Raw genomic sequence first — 26,407 nt, forward strand, 5'->3', positions numbered from 1 at the left:
ACAGCAGCAGAGTTAATAAGAAGAAGGACGGAACCAGGCTGTGGTGATTGTGAGAGGCACTGGGGAGGAGGGAAGCTGGGGTAACCACAGGCAGCTGCGGGGTGGGGATGCTCCCACAAAGGTGGGGGCTGCGGGCATCACTCTGGGGCATGGCGAGTTTCAGGAGCTCTAGAGACCACGGTCAATAGGAACATACATAATTTTTGCTTCTTCCTTAAAAAATAAAAATCCAAAACAAGGACACCCCAGCCCAGGACTAGCTATGACCTTAGCAGTAAACCTGTGTTTCCTATCCATGCCTGCTCTTCTTTGTATCCACTTATTTTCATTGTCTTTTGAGAGTAGAGATACAGACAGAAAGAGATCTTCTATCTATTGTTCCACTCCCCAAATGCTAACAGAGCTACATCAGGCTGAGATTGGGAGCCAGGAACTCAATCCCGGTGACAGGAACTAAAGTACTTGAGCCATCACTTGCTGCCTTCCAGGATACACATTAGCAGGAAGCTGGATTGGAAGCAGAGGAGTCAGGACTTGAACCCTGGCACTCCACTATGGGATGCAGCTGTGACTTAACCACTATACCAAACACCTGTCCCTGCCTGGCGCCTCTGAGCCCTGCTCCTGCTGGGTGACGTGAGGTAGTGACAGCAGTGCTTCTGGGTTCTGGAGCCATTCTGGGTCCCGTGTACAGGGTGGGAAGGCTCCTTGGAAGCAGGAAACCTGGTATCTGTGCAGCCACAGGAGAAAGAGAAGCAGTAGTAGCAACAGCAGCAGAGAAGCCAGAAGCCAGAGATGCCAATGGTTCACCAGCAGTGAACTGACCACTCCCACTGGCTGAATACCAAGGCTTAATTCAAGGAACAGTTACTCAGTGTCCAGTCCTGACCTCAGGGAATGCATCGTGGAGTGAAGGGTAATCATAACACAAGAAAGGCGATTACAAACTCCTCAAGAGAATATTAAGAGCCATTCAAAATGGAGAGCTTCCCTGTGCAGGTCAGAACATCATGGAGGAGGAAACATTGGAAATGTTCTTCCCTCTGCCCCCAGAACTCCTGGGCAACTACGGTCTCCACAGCTGTGTGCCCAGGCCTCACGTGTCAGTGCGCTGAGCATGGTGAAAGCTGCTCATTTATAATAATGACACCTAACATTTATTAAGTCCTCACAGAGTCAGGCATGTATTGAATGTTTTATAGGTGGTCTTTAGTTTAATTCTCCCAATTACAAGGTGTTGCTATGGTTTGAATGCTGCGTCCTCTCCAAAGCTCAGGCTGAAGCTTAATTCCTGGGGCAGGTGTTTAATCTAGCAGTTAAGACAACTGTGTTCCACACGGGCGTATCTGAGCTGATTCCTGACTGTAGCTTCTGACTCCAGTTGCCTGCTGATGCACATCCTGGGAGGCAGCATGATGAATGACTCAAATATTTGGGTTCCTGCCACCCAAGCAGGAGACCTGATTGAGTTCCTAGCTCCTGGTTTTGGCCTTGGTTCAGCCCAGCCATCATAGGTATTGAGGGGTGAACCAGTAGATGGGAACCCACTTTCAGTCCTTCTCTTGCTCTCTCACTCTCTCTGCTTCTCAAATAAATGTCTTTTTTTTTTTTTTTTTTTTAAGATTTATTTATGGCCGGCACCATGGCTCACTAGGCTAATCCTCCGCCTGCGGTGCCAGTACTCCAGGTTCTAGTCCCGGTTGGGGTGCCGGTTTTGTCCCGGTTGCTCCTCTTCCAGTCCAGCTCTCTGCTGTGGCCCAGGAAGGCAGTGGAGGATGGCCCAAGTGTTTGGGCCCTGCACCTGCATGGGAGACCAGGAGGAAGCACCTGGCTCCTGGCTTCAGATCAGCGCAGCGTGCTGACTGTAGCGGCCATTTGGGGGGTGAACCAACAGAAAAAGGAAGACCTTTCTCTCTGTCTCTCTCTCTCTCATTGTCTAACTCTGCCTGTCCAAAAAAAAATTTATTTATTTACTTGAAAGTCAGAGTTACACACACACACACACACACACACAGAGAGAGAGCGAGAGAGAGAGAGAGATCCTCCATCCACTGGTTCACTCCCCAATTGGCCGCAACGGCTGGAGCTGCTCTGATCTGAAGCCAAGAGCCAGGAGCTTCTTCCAGGTCTCCCATGCGGGTGCAGGGACCCAAGGACTTGGGCCATCTTCTACTGCTTTCCCAGGCCACAGCAGAGAGCTGGATCAGAAGTAGAGAAGCCAGGACTTGAACCAGCGCCCATATGGGATGTTGGCACTGCAGGTGGCGGCTTTACCTGTTACGCCACAACACTGGCCCCTAAATAAGTCTTTTAAAAAGATCAAACTGGAGTAGATGTTTGGCACACTGGCTGCGATGCTGCTTGGGATGACTGCAGCCATACGGGAGTGCCTGGTTGGAGTCCCAGCTTCTCTGCTTCTCGTGCAGCTTCTTGCTAATGCCCATCCTGTGAGGCAGTGGATAATGGCCCAAATACTGTGTCCCTGTCAGCTTGGTGGGAGACTTGGATGCAATTCTGGGGTCCTGGCTTGCTACGGCCCAGTCTTGGCTGTTGTGGGCATTTGGGTAGTTAACCAGAAGATGGAAAGTCTGTTTCTCTTCCTTTGAAATAAAATGAAAATAAACTTAAGGGTAGGGGGAGGCCCTGTGGATTGATGAGAGCTACTGCAGGATGACGGAACGGAGGGGCTGCATTTCGGTGAGAGCTCTGAAGCTTGTCCGAGCTTGGGATCCTCCACCTACAGGCTGAGGGATCTGGATGGCCATGCCAGACACTACGCAATAAACTCCTCAAAACAATCCATCAGGCTCTTCTCCCTAAGTCTGTCAAAGGCCCTCGGCTGGGGCCGGTGCTGTGGTGCAGTGGGTTAAAGCACTGGCCTACAGTGCTGGCATCCCATATGGGCACAAGTTCGAGTCCCAGCTGCTCCACTTCTGATCCAACTCCCTGCTAATGTACCTGGGAAGGCAGTGGAGGATGGCCCAAGTGCTCGGGCCCCTGTACTCATGTGGGAGACCCAGAGGAAGCCTTGGCTTTGGATGGGCAGCTTCAGCTGTTGTAGCCATTTGGGGAGTGAACCAGTGGATGGAAGACCTCTTTCTCTCTCTCTCTCTCTCCCTCCCTGCCTCCCTCCATCCCTCCCTCCCTCCCTTACTCCCTTCTTCTCCCTGTAACTCTGTCTTTCAAATAAATAAAATAAATCTTTGAAAAATAAACAGGGATCTTGGCTGAGTGACAGAATCATGATTCAAACCCCAGACCTACCTCCAAGGATCACACATAGCCTTTCACGTCTCCTGACTTAGGAGTCAGTGGGGGTGGGCCTTTGATTTGGGGAGATCAACAGAGCATGGAAGAGCCCTACAGGGAGCTTTTTTCCTGATGAGGCCAGGTTCGTGGGTTCTGGGAATAGGATGTAGACAGCTATTTTGGGGGACCACTATCCAACCCACAACAGTGGGAACACTGCTGGATGTCAGGCCAGCTCGTGGAAACTGAGAAAATGATGCATTATGAACAGAAAGGAGACTGCAACGAAGGGAGAGAAGGGGGAGCTCTGAGCACTCTGGCAAGTAGGTGGACACCTGGTCTGGGCGAGGAATGTAGTGTTTGGTATCTGTATGAGGGGACGGTCATGGTCACGGGAAGGGACAAGCATGTTGAGGGAGAGGGTAAGAGAAACAGAGAGAGAGGACCGAAGCCCCAAGAACACTCACACTGAGGCAGTGGAAAGAGAAAGAGGACCCAAGGCAGCAAAAGGCAGAGCCAGAGAGGAAGAGAAATGCAGGCCAAAGGAAAGCAGACATCTAACCCCTGCAGATCAGGGGCCACTCTTGCTTCTGCACATTTCCAGAGTCTAACAAGGAACCAGGCATACAGCAGGAGCTTGCATACAGGTAAGCGCTAAAGTGGTAATAAAACAATGAACAATTAGGTGAGACCAAGCACACAGAGTGACACCTTCTGAGAGGGCCGGAGGGACAGGCTACAGGCTCAAGGGAACGTGGCAGGAAAACCACAGGAGATGGAAGAAGGGAGGCCCGGCCAGCTGCTGACGGAGAAGGTGCGTCCAGGGTTTTCACTGCCCCCACCACAGGGAACCCATAAAGCTCCGCCTCAGCCATCGGCTCAGTCTCTAATTCCCAAGTGAACATGCCACATCCTTATCTAGAGAGAAAACACATGCCGCCACTCGCGTTTGCAGAGAATGGCTGTGAAAGCTGCTGGCGTGAGGCGGCTGCTGTGACCTGGGGAGACCTGCCCCACGTCCCTGGCCAGCTCTCTGATGGCTTCGTGTCATGGGCGTGGAGCAGGCTTCCCCAGACAGGAAGTGTGTGGAGAGGAGCAGGACTGCAGCCAGTGGGTGACTCAGGCAGCATTTACCAGCCATGTGGGTGCCCACCACCCCCTGAGGGGGCAGACGGGGTCGGTTGCATCAGACTTCCTGGAAGCAGTTCTTCATTTCTATTTTTGAAGACACACAGCTTCCACAGTGACATCTCGCCTGATGACTTCAAAAGGCATTTCAGTCATCAGCCAGAACCAACATCTTATGCACACTTTCCCGACCCACCTCTGCTCACTCCCTGACATGCCCACACCACCAGGGAGGTGCACACAGCCTTTCTAAGGGCCACAGGAAATGATGCAACACCAGCCAGGGCCCAGGAGGCTAAAGCTCCCAGACACCACCACATGGCCCAAAGACAGGGCAGGAGTGGTGATTCCTCCCAAACTGACTGGTTAACAGGTTACAGAGTGTTACAATTCAAAAGATCATAGGACTTCTTTTATAAACTAACCCAGATGCAAAGGGGCAGGAGGCCAGGTATCCTCAAACTATAGGGAGAGGGTCAACTAGTGTAACTTTCTGGAATTTGGCAAAATCTATCAACATCCTTACATCTTGACTCATTCAAAAGTATACACTTACACACATTTTAGAAACTGAATACTTGGGGCCAGCGTTGTGGCCTACCAAGTAAAGCTGTTGCCTGCAATGTCAGCATCCCAAATAGGTGCCAGTTTGTATACCAGCTGCTCCACTTCCGATCCAAATCCCTGATAATGGCCTGGGAAAAGCAGTGGAAGATGGCCCAAGCGTTTGGGTCCCTGCACCCATGTAGGAGACCTGGATGAAGCTCCTGGTTCCTGGCCTCGGCCGGGTCCAGCCCTGGCCATTGTAGCCATATGGGGAGTAAAAATAGCAGATGGAAGATCTCTGTTTCTCCTTCTTTCTCTGTAATTCTGAATTTCAAGTAAATAAATAAATATTAAAAGAAAACAAAAGAAACTGAACACTTACAAGTGCCTGGAATGATGCCAGGCAGTGAGGGAGACGATGTTAATGAAGCAGCTGCCTCAAAGAACTTTTTTTTTTAAAGATTAATTTATTTATTTGAAAGTCAGAGTTACACAGAGAGAGAAGGAGAGGCAGAGGGAGAGAGGTCTTCCATCCACTGGTTCAGTCCCCAAATGGCTGCAACGGCCAGAGCTGCACTGAACTGAGGCTAGGAGCCAGGAGCTTCTGGATCTCCCACATGGGTGCAAGGACCCAAGGACTTGGGTCACTTCTACTGCTTTCCCAGGCCATAGCAGAGAGCTGGATCAGAAGAGGAGCAGCTGGGACTCAAACTGGTGCCCATATGGGATGCCCGCATTGCAGGTGGTGGCTTTACCCACTACGCCAAAGCACCGGCCCCTCAAAGAACTTTTAATCTAGGCAGTTAACCAATAAATCAACAGACAAGACAATTCCAAGAGTAGAGAACATTAAATACACAAGTAAGAGCAAAAGATGAAACATAACCTAAAGTCCATCAGTGGGAATGACTAAACAAGATCAGATCTATTCATAAGACAGAATACTGCTCTGCTGGAGCTGCCGCGGTGGCGCAGTGGGTTAAGCTGCTGTTTGGGATACCTGCATCGCATATCAGAGTGCCTGGGGTGGAGTCCTACCTCTGCCATCAGATCTGCTTGGAAAACTGCTGAGATGGCTCAGTTAAACAAACTGACTTCTGCATTTTAACTTTCCACTCACATGGAAGACCCAGTTGGAGTTTTTGACTCCTGGCTTTGGCCTGGCCCAGTCATGCCTGTTGAAGGCACTGGGGGACTGAACCAGCAGATGGAATCAATCTCTCTCTCTCTCTCTCTCTCTCTCATGCACGCACGCACACACATGCACACACACACGCGTGCGCGCGCACATTCTCTCGCTCTTTTGCTCTGCCTTTCAAATAAATATAAAAAGAATAAACTTTAATTTTAAAAAAAGATACTGCTCAGCTGTTAAAAACACATTCTTGAAAACTATCTTAAAATCACTGGTGATGTAAATGCCTTAGCAGGTTTCAAAATAATACAATAAAATCACAATTATGTTTGATGGCAGAAGCAAGTCACAGCAGACCATATATTCTATGACTCCATTTATATGAATCGTGCAGAACAGGCAAAACCGTGGGGCACAGTGAGCAGATCAGAGGTTGCCCCAGCTGAGGTGGGATGGAGGGAGGAGTATGTGGGGAGTGACTGCTAACGAGTTACAGGATTTCTTTGGGAGATGAGGAAAATGTTCTAAAACTACATTATGGTGAAGGGTACACAACTCTGTAAATACTGAAGACCATCAAATGGTACGTGGTAAACAGTGAATTTTATGAAGCTTTTCTCAATAAGGCTGCTAAAACATAGCACCACAATTTGACTCTTTAATCAAATATTGATTTGGAAATCAATATGATTTCCAAAATGAAGGTAGGTGTGTGTGAGAGTGAGAGGGAAAGAAGGTACGGAGACCATCCAACAAAATAGTCACTGTGGTGATTTCCTGACAGTTCTAGGTAATTTTTATTTTCTTCTTTGTATTTTTCTGTATTTTCCCAGACATTCTAAAAGGTAGAAGTCAGTCAGTCTGTTTAACTGGTAACAGAAACCACCCAGGAGCCATGTTGTGGTGCAGTGGTTAAGCTGCTTCCTATACCACTGGCGTGTCTTATGGGCATGGGTTCAAGTCCCAGTTGCTTCACTTCCAATCCAGTTCCTGCTAATGTGTTTGAGAAAGCAGCAGAATATGGCCCAGATGCTTGGGCACTGCCACTCATGTGGGAGCACTGGTCATTATGGCCATGCGGGGAGCGAACCAGCAGGTGGAGGAATGTACTCTCTCTCTCTCGTTCTCTCTCTAAAATCTGCCCTTCAAATAAATAAAATAAATATTTAAAATAAATATATAACTATCCAAGATTTTAAAATCTACCTGTACTTGGGGCTGCCATTGTAGCATAGCAAGTAAAGCCACTGCCTGTGATGCTGGCATCCCGTATGGGCACCAGTTCGTGTCCCAGCTGCTCTATTTCTGATCCAGCTCCCTGTTAATGGCCTGGGAAAAGCAGACAATGGTCCAAGTGCTTAGGCCCCTGCCACCCATGTGGAAGACCCAAAAGCTCTTGGCTCCATCTCTCTCTCTCTCTTTCTTCTTCTTCTTCTTCTTTTTTTTTTTTTTTTTTCCATGATTCATTTATTTGAAAGTCTGAGTTACACAGAGAAAAGAGATTCTCCATCCACTGGTTCATTCCCCAGCTGGCTGCAAAGACCAGGGCTGGGCCAGGCCAAAGCCAGGAGTCAAAGCTTCTGCTGGGTCTCCTACATGGGTGGCAGGGGTCTAAACACTTGAAGCATCTTCTGCTGCTTTTCGCAGGCCTTTAGCAGGGAGCTGGATCAGAAGGAGAGCAGTGGACACAGACTGGAGCCACATGGGATGCAGGATCACAGGTGGCAGCTTTACCTACTATGTCACAACACCAGCCCACAAGTAGTACCTTATGCACATCTAAGGCACAGGACCAGCAAAGTCCAATTGTTGGGGTCTGTGTTGTGGTACCGTGGATTAAGACACCACTTTGGCCTGGCCTAGTCCTGGCTGTTACAGTCATTTGGGGATGAATATTAAATGGAAGATTCATTCTCTCTCTCCTTCAAGTACGATTGCTGTGCTTCCTTGAATATCCCTAGGGCTGTCATATTCTTCACACCAAAGACACCAATCAGACAGCAAAGTAGAGAAATTTCGTATTCCAGATAAATCAGACCAAGTGAGTCCAAGATAGGGAGGGTCTGTTGGCCACTAAAAGAGCTACCTCAGGCTGCCAACACTTTATTTTTATTTTTTTTTAAAGATTTATTTGTTTATTTGAAAGGCAGAGTTATAGACAGAGAGAGGGATAGAAGAAGGAGAGGTCTTCCTTCCATTGGTTCACTCCCCAAATGGCCACAATGGCCGGAGCTGGGCCGATCTGAAGCCAGGAGCCAGGAGCTTCTTCTGTGTCTCCCAGGTGGGTGCAGGGGCCCAAGGACTTGGGCCATCTTCCACTGCTTTCCTAGGCCCTTAGAGGGAGCTGGATCAGAAGTGGAGCAGCCAGGACTCGAACCAGTGCCCAATTGGGATGCCAACACCACAGATGGAGGCTTAACCTACTATGCTACAGTGCCGGCCCCATGGCTGCAAACACTTTAAAAGAAAACCAGCAGCCACTGTAACAGCAACATACATCAAAGAATGCAAAAGAATTTCAAAGATAGCAGCAGATTCTGCCAGAAACTTCCTGGGTGCTTTCAGGAGTGCCACTGTGGTGGTGAAGGGTGAGGCTCCCCAGCCCGATCCAACTCTCCCACAATGGGCAACTTCAAAGGTATCTTCCTGAGATGACATGGCTGAAAGAGGGTGCCACCCAGGATGTCACTGACTGGAAGTCAGGAGCTCGCCAACTAGACTGCTTTCAAATACAGATTCCTGGACTCTATCCCTGGAAACTCTAATTCAACAGGCCTGAAGCCAGGCCAAGGAATCTACATTTTCTCCCAAACTCCCTGGTGAATACGCCAGCTGAGCCACTCTGGAATCACGGGACTAGAATCCATCTGGGACAACTGGAAACAGGGCCAGCCTGCTCATCTGGCTGCAATGCTCCGAGTGACCCACGCAGGCAGCGCTGTGGATCAAAGGCCCACCAAGTGCAGAGGGAAACTCCACAGAGAAATGCCATGTGTGCCTGGTAATCACTGAGGAAGCCTGGGGCAGCTAGCAAACCCCCAGGGCAGAGCCTATTTTGGAAGGGTCTCTCAGGCCCAGTGTTCTTGGATGTTAACACGTGAAAAGGGGGTGATTAGTGCAGCTTCCTCTTCCAGTGCACAAAAGAAAAACCAGCTCCCTCCAACACACACACAACACACAGGAGCTAGCACACTGAGCAGCGTACAGGAGTTAGAAGCAGACAGGTCTGCAGTGTGGACAGGCAGAAGAGCCCTGGGTCCAAGCTGCATAGCTCTGGGTTCCCAACCTGGCTCTCGATTACTAGGGCCAAATGGGAGTAAGGAAAGAAGACAAATAAATAGCCAGCCAAATCCTAGTGATATGTCTCAGCTTAAAGAGTATGGAAAATGTTTCCCATTTTTTCAGAAAAAAAAATTATTTTCAAAGGACTTAGAATACAACTACATTTTTCTTAGCAAAGCATGGAGCAGTGACCTCAAATTTTTAAGGATTCTATACTCAATCAATCTATCAATCCAGAGTGAAGAGGGCATGGGAATTCTTTGTGCACTGCTGGTAGGAATGCAAAATCAAGCTGCCACTATGGAAAACACGGCACTTTCTCAAAAAATTAAAAATAGAGTTATCGTATGATCCCGTAATTCTGCTTTTGGGTATATACCCAAAAGAATTGAAACCATGGATATCAGCAGATATTTGTACACACATGTTTATAGCAGCAACAGCTGTAACATCAAAACAATTCAAGTATCCACTGATGGATGAACAGATAAACAAAATGTGGTGTATACATACAAGAGAACATTATTCTGCCTTAAAAAGAAAATTCTGGGGCAGGCATCATTGTGGTAAAGCAGGTTAAGCAGCATCCTGTATCAGGGATATGGCTTGAATGCCAGTTGCTCTGCTTCTGATCCAGCTCTCTGCTAATGCACCTGGGAAGGCAGCAGCAGATGGCCCAAGTGCCTGGGTCCCTGACACTCATATGGGAAACCCAAAAGCAGTTCTTGGCTCCTGGCTTCAGCCTGGCCCAGTCTTGGCTGGTGTGGCCATTTGGAGAGTAAACCAGCAAATAGAAGATTTCTCTGTCTTTCTCACTTTAACCCCCTGCCCCCTCTCTGATGTGCTATAGACTTTTACAAATAAAGAAATCTTTAAAAAAAAAGAAAAGAAAATTCTGATACATGCTACAACATGGATGATCCTGGACATCAAGTGTAATAAGCCAATCACAAAAAGACAAATACTATGACATTCATTTGTATGAGGTACTCATAGTAGTCAAAGGAACAGACTGTAGGACAGTGACTGGCAGGGACCAGGAAGAGAGGAGTAGGAGGTATCTTCCAGTAGGTGCAGAGTTTCAATTTTGTAACTATAAAAAAGATTTTGAAGATGGACAGTAGTAATGTGATGCTGCACAACAATGTATCTAAATGCCACTGAAGTACACTAATTTTAAAAATGGTTAAAATGAAGCTGGGCATTTTGTCTAGTAGAGGCTTGTTAGGACACACATGTCTATGTTAGAGTACCACATTAGGGCTTGCTATCTGGCTCCAGCTCCTGACTCCAGCTTCCTGCTAATATGGACCCCAAGAGGCACCAGTGATGGCTCAAGTAATTAGGTTTCTGCCAGTGACATGGGAGACCTGGCCTCAGCTCAGCTCTGGCCATTGCTGGCATTTGGGGAATAAACGCACGGATAGGAGCTATGCTTGTCTAGTAAATAAATAAATAAAAATTTAAAATGCTAAAATGGAAACTTTTATGTTACATATATATCTTACCATGATAAAAAAAATAAAAAGTCAATCGACTTTAAAAAGAAGTATGAACTGGGGCCAGCACTGTGGTGTAGCAGGTAAAGCTGCCACCTGCAGTGCCAGCATCCCACATGGCAGCCAGTTTGAGTCCAGGCTGCTCCACTATGGAGAAACCAGTAGAAGATGGCCCAAGTCCTTGGGCCCCAGACCCACATGGGGAACTGGAAGAAGCTCCTGGCTTTGGATTGGCTGTTGTGGCCATTTAGGGAGTGAACCAGGGGATGGAAGACCTCTTTCTCTCTCTCTCTCTCTGTAGCTTTCAAATAAATAAATAAATCTTTTTAAAAAACAAACTATTTGTTTAAAATTTATGAAATAAATATTAATTAAGTAGTCTAAGCCTTCACCTGTGGTGCCAGCATCTCATCTGTGAGCCAGTTTGAGTCCCAGATGCTCTTCTTCTGATCCAGCTCCCTGCTATGGTGAGGGAAAGCAGTAGAAGATGGCCCAAATGTTTGGGCCCCTGCACCAGCCTGGGAGACCAGGAAGAAACTCCTGGCCCCTGGCTTCAGATTGACCCAGCTCCAGCAGTTGTGGCCATTTGGGGAGTGAATCAGGGGATAGAAGACCTTTCTTTCTGTCTCTCCCTCTCTCTGTCCATAACTGTATCTCTCAAATAAATCAAATCTTAAAAAAAAAAATTTATTTTATTTATGTGCAGGGCAGAGTTACAGAGAGAGAGAGAAATCTCCCATCCACTGATTCACTCCCCAAATGGCTATACCAGGCTGAACTAGGAGCCAGGAGCTTTTTCTGGGTCTCCCACATGGGTACAGGGAATCAAGAACTTCTTCTGCTTTCCTGGGCACTTTTACAGGGAGCTGGATTAGAAGTGGAACATCTAGGACTCAAACCAGAGACATATGGGATGCTGGCATCGTGAGCAGCAGCTTAAACCCCTATGCCACAACAATGGGCCCATATATCTTAATTTTAAAATGCTACAAAAATACACAGACTATGAAACAAACAGTTCAGATTCTACCTGTTGCTCAGTGACACAGAAGCTTGTCCCTGTCCATGTCCTCCAGCCTCACAAGGCTGTGTGTCCCCTCTACATCTGTGTCCCCTGACATTCTGTCACTCACCTACCCTTCATCTCCCCCAGGACTTCCTACCCTCTGACTCTTGGGCAAGGGTTGGCCACTGCTTCGCCGGCCCTGCCTTTCCTGGCACCATTTACTCAGACCCATCCGAGACCATCTGGAGGCCAAACTGCCAGCCCCAGAAGTCACCCCAGATGAGCTGCCCAATGACCAGGGCTGCGGTTACAGGCGTGTGTCGGCTGAGGGATATGGTTTCACATGGGAACTTAATTATAGCTCAGGAGTGGAGGATGGTAGAGGGTGGTGCAGGCTCCCCTTTTAAGGGGACATACAGGAAGCCTTCCTCCCTGCAGCTTGGAGGGTATCTGCCAGGGCTCATCAGGCCTGGGATCACGGGGGAACAAGCATGATCCAGACAGGCCCACAGGAACACACACCTTATGGAAATCAGCCTGCTCTCACGCATAGTGAATTCCTGGCCCAATCTGTGCACAGGCCAAAGGGCCCAGAAAAACCTGACATGCCAGCTCTCCCTCTGGAAAACAGGCTCACCCGGCCTTCTCCTGGCCTACTGCTAGGGACCCCCTTTAATCTGCAGGACATGCAGGAGAGGCCTAGCTTTGTTCCCCACAAAGTACTTCAGCTCCAGTTTTCTCCCTGGCTCCAAGCTGCTTTTCTGGGATGGAATCTGAGCTACGGCTGTGGGATGCACAGGACATCTTCCCCTCACCAGACTACTGTGTTCCGATTCCCACCCATGGCCCAGGGAGGCTCCAAGCAGCTGTGCAGCCGCTGCCACATGGGTGTCACTGGCACAGTAGCCGAATACACCAGACTTGGCCCGGGCACTGCCTGGTGGGGAAGGCAGACCAGGGAAAGGACAACGAACCTCTCTGCAAGGACCCCGGAAATAGCAGGGCCCAAGTGAAGGAGCAGGTCCCGTGGAGGCACAAATTCTCCCATTTCTGGCTCATCTCTGGGCCCCTTATTCTCCAGGCCTCTTCCTGGTCAGTTTGCTTTCTGCCTTAGCAAGAAATCCCGCAGCCAGCTGCTGCCCACACTGTCCCAACCCCAACCTGTAGCGCCAGGTTTCTTCTCACTGATTCAAGACAAAGCAGGGCCCTAGCCCTCCTGTCTGTCCCTCTTCCCAAGCCCCACCCCCAGCCCAGGCACCACCCCTCCCAGCTCTCTGGACACCTGTTTTTCTTTCTTTTTTTTTTTTTTTTTATTATTATTATTATTTTTTTTTTTTATTTTGACAGGCAGAGTGGACAGTGAGAGAGAGAGACAGAGAGAAAGGTCTTCCTTTGCCGTTGGTTCACCCTCCAATGGCCGCCGCGGCCGGCGCGCTGCGGCCGGCGCAGCGCGCTGATCGATGGCAGGAGCCAGGAGCCAGGTGCTTTTCCTGGTCTCCCATGGGGTGCAGGGCCCAAGCACCTGGGCCATCCTCCACTGCACTCCCTGGCCACAGCAGAGGGCTGGCCTGGAAGAGGGGCTACCGGGACAGAATCCGGCGCCCCGACCGGGACTAGAACCCGGTGTGCCGGCGCCGCTAGGCGGAGGATTAGCCTAGTGAGCCGCGGCGCCGGCCTGGACACCTGTTTTTCTGAGTTCCTGATTGATTTCTCCTTAAAAGCCACGGGAGGAAACCTTCAAACTGCTTTTCTGGATTTGTGTGGAAGGAGAAAAGCACGGGAAGGCTAAGCAGGGCCAGCAGGGAGGGGAGAGGCCCTCTGCCCTTTGGGCAGCGTCACCAAGGAACAATCAGAGGGCCTCCCTTTGGGCCAAGTGTCTTTCCCGCAAAGAGGAAGGGACGTCAGAGGGCAAACAGAGGCATGATGAAATCACCCAAAAAGTGAGAGAGGCAGGTCACAAGACTGAATGTGAAATAATATCCTCTTTTTGAAAAAGAGAAATTAAAAAAACGTGGTGTATACACCGTGAAAGCAGTACAGACTGAAGCACAGCGGTTATGTGTGGTAAGGTGTGCCTGATTGTCTGCTTCGTGCTTGCCTGCACTTTCTGATGGTCTACAGTGAGTGACTACTCTATAATCAAACTATTTTAAAATAAATTTAAAAACACCCTCATGGAGGGATCAAGAGATCCACCTGATGCCACTCAGCTGGAAACTGAGCACCAGCTCCAGAGCCTAAAGAGTGTTTCCTGAATTCCTACTGTCCAAGCATTGGTGGCATCTCATTCATTTCTAAGCTCCCAATTAGAACTTTCGGAAGGCGTCCTTCACCGTTTGCTACTGGCTGGATAAACAGCTGAAGGTGGCAAGCCGCTCCTCTGTCGCCTAGTGCCCAGTGCCCAGAATCACCTGTACCTACGGTGCATAGGCCCCAACCTCTCACTCACATCCAAAGGGCAGAACTTCAGCATGGTGCAAAAGGAGAAATGGGGCTGGGAGAGTTCTCACCACACCTCCCTGCCTCTTCCAGGGCCCAGGGAGGGGCTGACAGCTGGCAGCTGTCACTATACTCAAGTTAATACGCACTCAAACCAGCATTCAGATGCAAAGACAGAGACAAAGTCTTAAAGTCCTGTTCTGGCAAAGCAGCACTAACTGGCATCCACTTAGGGGCCAGAAACCCACTAACAAAGCAGTCAGCACTACACAAATGCTCTGAGCTCATTTAATCCTGGGGGGTACAGGGTCACCCACGGAGCGCTCAAGTGACTAGCTCAAGGCCACTCAGCTAGAAACTGGCGGAGCCAGAATTTAGTCCCACACAGTCTAGCTCTCAAACACAGCCCCACATTCCCTCAAAGTTCCTCCCCTGGGGCAGGAGTCTGGAGCAGGGGCTAAGATGCCACTTGGGACACCCGGATCCCTTATCAGAATCCCTGGGTCCTGTCCCTTCTCTGCTTCCAACTCCAGCTTTCTGTTATTGTGCATCCCGGGAGGCAGCAAGAGGTGGATCACACACTTGGACCCCGCCACCCACACAGGAGACCCAGATGGAGTTCTGGGTTCCTGCCTTTGGCCTGACTGTTGCAGACATTTGGGAGATCGATTGGTCACTTTCTCTCTCCCTCTCTCTAATAAAATGAAATAACCATTCCTCATTTGTCTCTCTCCTCTATCTCCCCAGCCTCTGCTAACAACCAGTAAAAAGAAAAGTTCTTACCTTGGGAGACGAGTGTGAGCTGCAGTCACAGAGTGCCCATGCCCCTCCCTGTGCTCCAGGGGAAAGTGCATTCCCCTCCCAGAGGCTCAAGAAACGAGGAGTAGGCTGTCCCTCACTCTCATCTGCTCTCCCAGCCTCTGGCTATTGGAGCTCCAGGGTCCCCCTGGGCGTACAGCTGGCCTGAGGGGCCAGCAAGACAGGTAGGTGGGCAAAGTCCCCAGAGACCAGCCAAGGCCATCGCTGAAATGCCACCTCTGCTGCCTCTTCTGATTCCCAATGCCACCCCTGCCTCCAGGCCAGGAAATGGGAACAGAAATAGAAAAGGCCCTCTAAAAATACCCCAGGCATGGCAGGCTGTAGGAAAGGAGAAAACATAAGGCCCCACTGGTGGGAGCACCACAAGTTCTGCTGGTCTGGGCAGGGCCTGTGCTGCAGAGGGGCAGGAACCAAGAGGCTGGACTGCCTCTCAGCCTCTGGCCGTGAGCCCACACGTACACACTTGCACACATTCACACACACCTGGAAAGCCCAAGCCAGGGTGACATCAGTAGGAAGAGCAGAGTTACTGAAGCGAGAAGAACAGAGACTCCAAAGGGCTCAAACTCTAATCTTGTCGCTTGTCAGCTCTGTGGCATGGGCGGGCTGTTTGACCTCTGATTCTACGCCTCATCTGTAAAATGAAATACCAACACCCACACCTCACAGGCTGGTATGACGGGGCAGGAGTTTATCCATGGGCTAAGGCCTGGCCTGAGGGATAATCAGAGTAAAGCCAATTTGCCTTCCTCCTTCCTCTCCAGATGTGCACATCTGTTCAGCTTCTCCTCCTCCTTCCCCCACCAGACTGAAAGCTGCTGATTAATCCCTTCGAGGAGAGAGTACCTCCCACCCTGCATGCCTAGCCCACCATCTGGTGGGTCATTTCCTTCTAGCTCCAGGGAGCTACTCACTGCCTTGGAGCAGAGCCAGGAGCCAGGGAGCATGACCATTCTCAGGGCCTCCTTTGCGCACTGACCTGGAATGAGACTCTGCAGGGGGCCTCGAGGCCGGCAGAAGTCTGCTTCTGACCAGTGACTAGCAAGAGACTCCGCTGTTCTCTGCAGCCAGGACCAGTCTGGCCAGTTGAGCAGATGCTTTCCAAACTGGAACGACTAGATGCAGCCAATCATCCTTCTTTGGAGGCCCAGCTCCACAGGGATCAAAGACATGGATTTAATTGCTCGATTTCAAACCCAGCTCTGCCACTTACTAGCTGTGTAACTTCAAGCAATTTTCCTAACCAGTCTGAACCCCAGTATTCTTGTCTGTAAGAGGAGTACAATTCCCCTACCTCCTGGGATTGCAACGTGGGTTACACAAAGTGATGGATGTGGAGAGATCAGCACAGTGCATTCAACACTGGGAGCCACATTCGACTCAGACAGTTGCTGGGTATCTACTAGCTCTGCAACGGAAAGGGAGTTAGATGTAGGCCAAGAGCAAAGCCTAGAACGCGTGACAACTCTGTGATAACCACTCTATGCAAGGAGGCCATCTAGATCTAGTTGCCCTTTCACCTGGGAAGTGCTTGATGAGCATCTCTTTGCAGAGCACTTTGAGGGCCAATTTCTAGGGAGATGGTCTTCGACCATGGCTAATGAACCCTATCAGGAAAGAGGATGTGACTGTGTGCTGCAGGTCTCTGTAGGAAGAAGAAAGTGGGGGAAAAGACAGACTACAGTCCACAGGAAAGTAGCACCCAGGCAGGAGCTTCAGGTGCACGGGAACCAGCTCTGGAAAGGTGCTCCCAGATCACATTCAGCATGCCCAAAGTTGGGTACAAAAGTGAATCAAAACCAGAGGGTTGGGGCCAGCACTGTGGCACAGTGGGTTAAGCCACCACCTGCAGTGCCAGCATCCCAAATGGGCACCAGTTCAAGTCCAGCTATATCACTTCCAATCTGATTCCCTTCTAATGCACCTGGAAAGCATCAGAGCATGGCCAAAGTGCTTGGTCCCTTGCCACCTACATGGGTGACCTGGAAGAAGCTCCTGGCTCCTGGCTTCAGCCTGGCCCAGCCCTGGCTATTGCAGTCATTTGGGGAATGAACTAGCAGATGGAAAATTCTCTTTCTCTCCATTCCTCCTTCACTCTGTAACTCTGCCTTTCAAGTAAATAACTTAATCAGAAAAACAAAAACCAACCAAAAAGAAACCAGATGGTCCAGGGCCAATGTTGTGGCACAGTGGGTTAAGCTACCACCCACAACATCGGCATGCCATGAGTGCCAGGTCTAGTCCTGGCTGCTCTGCTTCTGATCCAGCTCCCTGCTGATGTACCTGGGAAGGCAGTGGAAGATGGCCCAAGTCCTTGGGCCCCTGCACCTACATGGGAGACATGGATGGAATTCTTGGCTCCTGACTTTAGCCTTGCCTAGCACCAGTCATTACTGAGTGGTAAACTAGAGGGTAGAAAATATCTCTTTCTCTCTCTCTGTAACTGCCTTATCAAATAAAATCATGAAAGACTTAAAAAGAAAGAAAAAAGAAAAAAGCTGGTCCTGGTCCTGTTAGTGAGGCAGAAGACAAGGCTACCACAGGGTTGGCTGCAAACAGCCTGGGCAAGGGAATGGTCCAGAAGACAGGGAGATGAAAATCAAACTCTAAGCGATGCGCTGTAAATACACTATAGTGGCAAGATAGATGTCAAAAGGAAAAAAAAATCACAGGGAAACACACTGCTACAGAAATAAATATGGTGGATTGAGAGTGATTTTCACTTGGGAGATAGAAATGATTATTAGCAGCTGGTGCTGTGCCTCACTAGGCTAATCCTCTGCCTGCGGCACCGGCACCCCCGGGTTCTAGTCCTGGTCGGGGCGCCGGATTCTGTCCCGGTTGCCCCTCTTCCAGGCCAGCTCTCTGCTGTGGCCAGGGAGTGCAGTGGAGGATGGCCCAGGTGCTTGGGCCCTGCACCCCATGGGAAACCAGGAGAAGCACCTGGCTCCTGCCTTCGGATCAGCGCGATGCGCTGGCCGCAGCGGCCATTGGAGGGTGAACCAATGGCAAAAGGAAGATCTTTCTCTCTGTCTCTCTCTCTCTCTCTCACTGTCCACTCTGCCTGTCAAAAAAAATAAAATAAAATAAAAATAAAAAAAGAAATGATCATTAGCCAATTTGTTTATTAACAATGATTTCTAACTTTTCAAGGACAAGACAGCCAGTTTTGGTCCTACTATTTAAAGCAGGTGTTATAACATTAGGGACACAGACACAGAGGGTTTAACTATGTGCTTCCACAAGGAACCACAGGGCATACGATGGACTACTGACAGACTGGCACTGAGGAAAGGTGCCAGAGCACCACAGTTGTCAAAGAGAGTGACTTGACTTTTTAAAAAATTTCAACTTATTTTATGTGAAAGGTGCAGATACAGAGAGAGACAGAGTGAGCAACCTTTCATTTGTTGGTTTATTCCCCAAATGCGTGCAACAGCTAGGGCTAGGCCAAGCTAAAGCTGGGAGCCTGGAACACAATCCAAGTCTCCCACATGGTGGCAGGGACTTGAGTCATCACCTGCTGCCTCCCCGTATGTGTATCAGCAGGAAGCTGGAATCAGGAGCAGAGCTGAGACTCAAACTCAGGCACTCTGGCATGGGATCCAGTCTCCTAAGCAGCATCTTAACTGTTATGCCAAACACCTACCCTTTCCTTCATTTAACTTTTTAAAAAGATTTATTTCTTTATTTGAAAGCAGAGTCACAGAGACAGAGACACAGAGGGAGAGGGGGAGAGAGAAAGAGAAAGAGAGGTCTTCCATAAGCTGGTTCACTCCCCAGATGGCCACAATGGCTGGAGCTGTGCCAATCTGAAGCCAGGAACCAGGAGCTTCCTCCAGGTCTCCCACACAGGTTCAGAGGCCCAAGGACTTGGGCCATTATATACTGCTTTCCCAGACCATAGCAGAGACCTGGATTGGAAGTGAAGCAGCCAGGACTAAAACCGTTGCCCATATGGGATGCTGGTGCTGCAGGTGGCAGCCTCACCCGCTACACCACAGCACTGACCCCTTTCCTTTAATTTTTTAAAAATATTTATTTATTTATTTGAGAGGTAGAGTTACAGAGTGAGAGGGAGAGACAGAGAGAAAGGTCTTCTTTCCATTGGTTCACTCTTCAGATGGCCACAATAGCTGGAGCTGCATCGATCCGAACCCAGGAGTCATGTAATTCTTCCTGGTCTCCCATGTGGGTGCAGGGGCCCAAGGACTTGGCCATCTTCTACTGCTTTCCCAGGCCACAGCAGAGCTGGATTGGAAGAGGGGCAGCCAGGACTAGAACTGGTGCCCATATGGGATGCCGGCTCCACAGGCAGAGGATTAACCTACTGAGCCACGGAGCCGGCCCCATAATTTTTAAAAATTTATTTATTTGAGGAGGGGCCAGCATTGTGGAGTAATGGGTAAATCTGGCACCTGCAATGCCTGCATCCCATATGGGTGCTGGTTTGTGTTCCAGATGCTCTACTTCCTATCCAGCTCCCTGTTAATGGTCTGGGAAAAGCAGCAGCGCACAACCCAAGTGTTTGGGCCCCTGCCACCCACATGGGAGACCTGGAAGAAGCTCCTGGCTCCAGTCTGTCCCAGTTCTGGTCATTATGGCCATCTGGGAAGTGAACCAGAGGATGGAAAATCTCTTTCTCTCTGTAAATCTTTCAGATAAATAAATGTTTTTTTTTTTATTATTATTTATTTGAGAGTCAGAGAGACAGTTAGTTCACTCCCCAAATGCATGCATCAGCCAGAGCTAGGCTGAGGTCAAAGCCAGGAGGTGAGAATGGAATGGAATCCGTGTATCTCACCCAGTCGTTTTGGCCATCCCCACTGCCTCCCAGGGTCTGCATTAGCAGGAAGCTGGAATCACAGCCAGAGCCAGGAGGTAAGGCCAGATCCTCCAATGTGGAAGGCAGGCACCTGAATCAGGGTCAACCACCGGGCCAATCGCCCACCCTTGAGAGTGACTTTTCAACCTGGGCTTACTTGACCTTGGGGATGTGATTCTTAGAAACCCAGGCAACACTAAGAGGACCAGGGTTTGGTGAGGGGCTGCACTGGGCACCGGGCACTGACAGAGGCTTTCTGGCACCTCTGGGAACAGGAGGGGGAAAGGGTGAGTGGGAACGCGGTCACCTATTGAGGCTGAGGAGGCCGAGCCCTGCAGTGCTCAGGCACAGGAAGGGACTGTGAGTGCCAAGGGCCCAGGCCACAACCAGCGTGTGCAGCAGCACTGGCCCCGGCCACCCTGGCGGAATGGCAGCAAGAAGGCAGACCCTGGTGCTGTCCCATAGGCAAGGGGCTAGGACAGCATTTCAGGTGGGCACCCGTGGGCCCTGCACTGGGTGGGATGGGAGGGATGGGAGGTGGAGAAGGAGGTGGCTCAGGGCCTGGACTTCCTCATGGGGCTGCGGTGGGTGACGGAAGTGAAGATCCCCAGAAACCAGCACGCCAGCCAACCTGCGCTTCCCGGCGTCAGCCCTGCACCAACACTGCCGGTGGAACTGCTCTTAGAGTTGAGAAACAGGAAGCTGCTCATTTTCCCCCTTCTGACAGCTGGGATTGACGAGGTTTCCCTGCTGGTATTCCCTAGCTGTGACGTGACAGAGTCCACAGCGAAGAAATGAGAGACACAGGCACAAAGACCGAGAGGGTCATGAGGAGGGGTAGGCAGGGGGAATGGCAAAGGGCCAAGTGCAGTAAGAGGTTTTACAGGACTTCAGGGCCCATCCCATCTCCCACTTCACCTCCTCCTCTGCTCCCCCCGCCTGCTCCAGCCAGCGGCCGCCTCCTCACACACACCGGCTGGCTCCACCTCAGAGCCTTAGCGCCGGCGCTCCCAGTCTTACGAGGGTTCGACCTGGGACTTGAGATTTACGAGAGTGTGAGAGCAACACCCGCTGAGGAGACACAGGACTTGGGGTGTTGGATTTGGACGTGTTCGCGCGTGGCAATGCTGGGTGGCGGCAGCCCCATGGGGAAACCTCTGACACTGCAGTGTGCCGTGTGGCAACTGCGAGGCTCGGCAGGTTAGGAGGAACGACGTGGGTTTTCAATCTATGCACTTGCAACTTGCAATGGGCCTCTCGGGACAGAACGCCATCACAGGGCAAGGAGCATCCCTGTTTGCTTTCCCTCTGCCTGTGAGGTTCTTCCCACAGTGCTCAACCTCCTCCTCCCAGCTTAAATACCACCTCGTCAGTGAGGCCCTCCTCTGGCCATCTGTTTAAAACTGCCAGCACCCCTCTGTTCCTGCCTTATTTTTCTACATAGCATTCATCACCATCTGACATGTGGCTGACTTCACTCTGGCTCCCTCCCCTCCCCTCACTCCAGCCACCATTAGGGAGGAGATTTTTATTTGGTTTACTCCATCATCCCCAGTGCCTAGGAATAGTACCCAGCAAACAGGAAGCACTCAATAAATATTTGTTCAGTGAATGGAAGGAAGAGGAGCAGAGGGGAAAATGGAATGAGAATCAGACTGTAACTCATCCTGGCCTGAAAGAAATCCTTTATTACTAACCTGATTAAAGGTGTGGGGAGAATTCCAAAAGCAGGGATCAGATATCAACCAAGCCCTTCTCTTTTGCTCCTAAGGCCTCCCCAAAGGGTTCCCGCAATGTGCAGAATGTCTCAAATACTAGAAAACATCTGAGGCTGGGCAGACATTCTCCAAGTCCCATGAAAGGGTTGCTTTAAAATAAGAACAAGCATCAGGGGCCAGTGCTGTGGCTCAGCGGGTTAAGCCGCCACATGTAACGCCAGTGGCCCACACAGGAGAGCCAGTTCAAATCCCAGCTGTTCCACTTCCAACCCAGCTTTCTGCTAATGTGCCTGGAAAGGCAGCGGACACTGGCCCAAGTACTTGGGTCCCTGACATCACACAGGAAAACCAGCAGAGATCCTGCCTCGTGGCTTCAGCCTGGCAGAGACTCAGTTACTGTAGCCAACGGGGAATAAAACCTGCAGATGGAAGATTTCTCTATGTTGCTCCCTCTCTTTCACTCTGCAATTCAAATAAATAAATAGACATTGAAAAATTTTTAAAAGGGAGCTGGTATTGTAGCACAGTGGGTTAACCTGCCACATGTATCCCATATGAGTGCCAGTTCAAGCCCTGGCTGCTCCACTTTCCAATCCAGCTCCCTGATAATGCGCCTAGGAAAGCAGCGAAGGACGGCCCAAGTGCTCCCCTGTGGGAGACCGTGATGGAGTTCCTGGCTCCTGGCTCGGCCTGGCCCAGCTCTGGCTGCTGTGGCCTTTTAGGGGAGTGAACCAGCAGATGGAAGATCGCTCTGTCTCTCTGTAACTCTGCCTTTCAGATAAATAAATAAATCTGGTGGCAGATAAGCCCTGTATAGTTTGTGGTTACATTATAACAAATCATCCCAAACTTAGTTGCTTAAAGCAAAACATGCTTCCCCTCTTAACAGCTCTAGAGATGAGAGATTTGAAATCAGCTTTAAGTTGCTACAGTCAGCACACAGGCAGGGCCACACTTCCTCCAGGGGCTCCAGGAGCTTCTAGAGGGGCACCCCTTGCATTTCTTGGCCTCTGCCCTGTTTTCAAAGCCAGTAGGGCAGCCGTGCTGCCTCCTTCTTTGCCAAGTCTCACTCTGTCCTCCCCCCAGGAAGGACACTTGTGTAACTACATTTAGGGTCCACCCAGATAAGCCAGGATAACCCCCCGAAAGACTCTTAACTTAATCATATGTTCAGAGCTCACTTTGTCACATAACGTAACATTCTTAGGTTCCAGAGGCTCTGGTTACTGTTTGGGTCACCACCAAAGAAGCAAACTCCAAGAGTTTGGAAGAAATACCACTCAGATCCCTGCCTTATGTGAAGTAAGTGTCACACCCAGAGTCTCAGTAGCATGCCCAGGCCTGGGTCTTTTGCTGAAACTGCTTGCCATTTAAATAGGTGGTCAAGAATTCACTTGACGGAACTAAACACTCTGGGCCTTGAAGGGCTTCCTTGGAAAGAAGGGTAGTTTTCTCTTTTCCAGCCGGAACCCCGGAAATGCTGGAGAGGAACATTCCAGATGTGTGCTGAGGGGTGAGGGGCGCACAGCTGGAGCTCTGCACCGTCCTGAATCTACAAGTGAGGGAGCCTCATAAAGTGAGGGAGCCTGGTGAACAAGCTCTGGATCAGGAAAGCAGATAAACTTCCTCTCGCCAGCACTGCCTGGGGCAGAGGGATCCAGAACCCATCAGACTGGGAGAGGCAGGCTGCTGTGATCACAGCACCATAACCGCCCAGTAATGCTGGACTCCAGGCACCAGATCAGCCATCCACAGTGGGGAAAGGACAGAAGTGGGGTCTGGGGCCTTGGCGGCCTCCGGCAATGCGTGCAGACATTCCTGGGTCTCACCGTTACTGGCATCACGTAGGCAGAAGCCAGGATGTTGCTAAATATCTCATAATACACAAGAAACCCACACACAGACAGCAACCTTGCCCAGGACACCTGTGGCGCTGGGCCAGGAGACTGTACTAGAGGAAATGCAACGTGCGGCAGTTATGGTTTAGACAATTAAGGGAAACTGAGGGCAAGCCCATTTTACTGGCTTGTTTGGAAAAGGGGATGGTGTGCAGAGCTCTGGGTTCTGCGGGTCTGTGAGGCGGCCTGTTCAATGAATTCTGCCAGTTGGGAGAGCAAGTGGCTTTGTACTTTCGGTGGGGCAGCAGCCAAGTAACTCTGAGGTCACAACTCTTCGATGAGGAAGTGCCAAAAGCAGTGATAAGGATCAAAGGGTTAGAGCAGATCACAAATGAAAGCAGTGGGACTCCATCTCTGGACACCTATTAGAACCATGCTACGGAAAGCAGCGGAAGCCCGAGCTGGTTCTCCTGGAATACCTGGGAGCCTCCCTTCCACCTCCTGTTCTTTTGAGGTAACTCTCAAACCTGTGTCCCGGTGAACTGGGGAGAACTCAGCAGCGGTCTCAGGAGCACTGCTGACGTGACTCCAAGGCTGGGTACGAGCTAGGCAGTGAAGACCGGGCTGGTAAGGAGAAGCAGGCCACTGCCCGGAGTGCCAGGAGCTGCTGAACAGAGGCCGGCCCCCTGAGCTCACCAGCTCCACACAGAGGGGACGAGACGGCATTCACTGAGGTTCATTACAGAGAAGAAATGAAGGCTCGGACATTAAGTCACAAACCCACATCTCAACAGCCAGTGAACACAAGAGCTGAGAGTCACACCCAGGTCTTCCCTCTGCCGACTCCTCTCAGGTCTCTCCACAGACAGCAAAGAGCTACAGAGAGAAGGCAGGGGCAGGAGGGGCTGAAACCCAGAAGCCAGGGCCCCCACGAAGTGCAGAAGGAGCCGTGCACAGACCCTTCTCTCAGCTTCTCCAACCCCGTCCCCCTTCAAATTCTCTTTGCTGTTTGCCAGCCTTGCCTCCCTTCTTGTTGCCCTGGGGCCCTAGCCCCACCAACCTCTAACACGTCCTCCTCCATGTGAAACATGGTCAGTACTGTTACATAAACTTTATCTTTCCTGCTCGTCATTTCTGAACAAATTATACTTAATTTTTTATGCGCCTTGACAATAAAAACTAAATTTAGGGGCCAGTGTTGCAGCATACCAGGTTAAGACACCACTTGCAATGCCAGCATCCCATATGGGCACTGGTTCATATCCCAGCTGCTCCACTTCCAACTCCGCTCCCTGCTAATGCATGTGGGAAAGCAGCAGAGGATGGCCCAAGTACAAGGCTCCTGGTTTAAGCCTGGCTCAGCCCCAGCCACACGACCTCTTTCTCCCTCTTGTTGTAACTCTACCTTTCAAATAAATAAATCTTTCTAAATAAATAAATAAATAAAAACCTAAATTTAGTTGACTTTACCTTTTGCAAATCCTTTAATTAATCTCTCCTGTGTATCAACAGCACTAAATGGGGTTGGAGTTAGAGGGTATTCAATCAGAGTAACTGACAGGTCAAAATCAATGCATGTAACTGCAGCGAGAGAACTCGGATCTAACGTGAGGCAGAGCTTCCTTACACCAGTTTCCTACCCCTTCTCTCTGCTGCCATCAGTCACCACCATCAATTCTCTGCACTCAATCACCTTTTTGCAAATAGTAACACCTTCTTTTCTTGTTCCAAAACCACTGATGGCTCCCCCTAGAAGAGTGCACTTTCCATGTCCTCTATCAACCTATCAGGAATTTCCTAACAGTGGTTTCCAGGGAGACTGTGAGAAGACACACTTTCCTCCTAGAAGTAGCCATCTACGGGCAAGTTACCTAGCATAAGAGATGCTCCAGACAAGCCTCCTTCCCTCCCCATGAATTCATTCCTCTTGGTGTTCACTCCTTTGTACAGTCCTCCTCTTGCTCTGACAGTCCTGTGACCAAGAGAATAGAGTATGAGGTGACTTCTAAGGCTGGGTCATGAGCGACCTTGCCATCTCTGCCTGGATTTCTCATACACTCATTGTCAGGATGCTTCTGCTCAGAACCTAGCTGTCCTACTGTGAGAAGCCCAAGACACATGGGCAGGCCACGTGTAATAACTTTAGTCAAGAGCCAGTATCAAGTGCCAGCCACATGAGTGAGCCCATGCGGATGCCCAGCCCAGCTGCCCTAGCTCCCACTTGACCACAGCAACATGAAAGAACCAAGAGAGAACCATCTAGCTGAGCACAGTCAATCCACAAAACCATGAAAGATAACATACAGTAGCAATTTCACTTAACAATGTTCTATGGGGGGTGCTGGTGCTATGGCGTAGTGGGTAAAGCCGCCGCCTGCAGTGCTAGCATCCCATATGCGATGCCGACATCCCATAAGGGTGCTGGTTCGAGTCCCGGCTGCTCCACTTCTGATCCAGCTCTCTGCTATGGCCTGGGAAAGCAGCGGAGGATGACCCAAGTCCTTGGGTCCCTGCAACCATATGAGAGATGCCGATGGAGTTTCTGATTCCTGTCTTTGGCCTGGCCCAGCTCTGGCCATTGTGGCCTTTTTGGGAATGAACCAGCAGATAGAGGACTGCTCTCTCTTTGTCTCATCTTCTCTCTCTGTAACTCTGCCTTTCAAATAAGTATAAAGAAATCTTTTTTAAAGATTTTTCTTTTTCATTGGTTCACTTCCCAAATGGCCACAATGCTTGGAACTGGGCCTATAGAAAGCCAGGAGCCAGGAGCTTCTTCTGGGTCTCCCAGTGGGTACAGGTGCCGAAGCACTTAGGACATCCCCTACTGCTTTCCCAGACACATTATCAGGAAGCTGGACTGGAAGTAGAGCAGCCGGGTCTTAAACCAGTGCCCATATGGGATGCCAGCATTGTGGGGGGTGGC

General features: G+C 50.1%; 1 protein-coding gene across 3 annotated transcripts in view; it reads right to left on the bottom strand.

Annotated features, from left to right (window-relative positions):
* PPARD (peroxisome proliferator activated receptor delta) overlaps positions 1-26,407 on the bottom strand; it is an 85,675-nt gene that overhangs the window by 52,869 nt on the left and 6,399 nt on the right. Inside the window, exon 3 of one of the 3 annotated variants that reach the window (XM_070073266.1) lies at positions 25,356-25,456. The exons of the other annotated variants lie outside the window; for them this stretch is intronic. The gene's annotated coding sequence lies outside the window, so the exon portion shown is untranslated. The remainder of the gene's footprint in view (positions 1-25,355; positions 25,457-26,407) is intronic. 3 annotated transcript variants of the gene reach the window in all.

This window comes from Oryctolagus cuniculus, chromosome 5, assembly GCF_964237555.1.
Source record: "Oryctolagus cuniculus chromosome 5, mOryCun1.1, whole genome shotgun sequence".
NCBI classification, from domain to species: Eukaryota; Metazoa; Chordata; class Mammalia; order Lagomorpha; family Leporidae; genus Oryctolagus; species Oryctolagus cuniculus.